Genomic DNA, 724 nt, shown 5'->3' with positions numbered 1-724 from the left:
TATCTGGATGGGTCGGTTCAGGCGCCGGAGAAAACCATCACCACTACCATGGATGGGAGAAGTCAGGAAGCTGTCAATCCTTCCTATGCCCAATGGCTTGCCCATAAATCAACATGTTCTGGGGTACGTGTTCAATTCTCTCTCGAAGGAAGTGTTGACTCAGGTCGCCTCATTGCTTAGTGCGGCAGAACTCTAGGCAGCCCTCGAGCAGATGTTTTCCTCTCGGTCTCGTGCTCGCACCATCAATATCAGGATGGCCATGGCCAACATGCAAAATGGGAACATGTCTGCTGCAGACTATTTCTCCAAGATGAAGGCCCTTGCGGATGAACTTGCATCTGCAGGGACGAGGATTGACGATGACGACCTGATTTCTTATCTATTGGCGGGTCTGGACGTTGAATACAATCCATTGGTGGCATCGGTTCTTGGGAGACCCACAACAGATCCAATTACTCTCAATGAGTTCTATGCTCAGCTCCTTAGCTATGACACACGCATGGATATTCTCCACTCTGGGGGCGTCGGTGGCCCTGGATTTCAAGTCAATTCCGCTCGCCGAGGACGTGGCGGGTTTGGACAGCGTGGTCGTGCAGGAGGGCGTGCAGGAGGCCGTGGTGGTCGTACTGCACATCGCGTTGCAGGAGGCCATGGAGGTGGCCGCGGAGGAGGCCGTGGTGGCTACGGTCGTGGCAATCAGGGAGAATCCACTGTGATCTGTCAA

At 54.0% G+C, this 724-nt stretch overlaps 1 pseudogene; it reads left to right on the top strand.

Moving 5' to 3' along the window:
• The first annotated feature begins 349 nt into the window (after window positions 1-349).
• Window positions 350-494, top strand: LOC119342412 (annotated as a pseudogene).
• The last annotated feature ends 230 nt before the right edge of the window (window positions 495-724 follow it).

The sequence above is a fragment of the Triticum dicoccoides genome, chromosome 7B, assembly GCF_002162155.2.
Source record: "Triticum dicoccoides isolate Atlit2015 ecotype Zavitan chromosome 7B, WEW_v2.0, whole genome shotgun sequence".
NCBI lineage: Eukaryota > Viridiplantae > Streptophyta > Magnoliopsida > Poales > Poaceae > Triticum > Triticum dicoccoides.
This window is presented reverse-complemented; position numbering and strand designations above follow the sequence as displayed.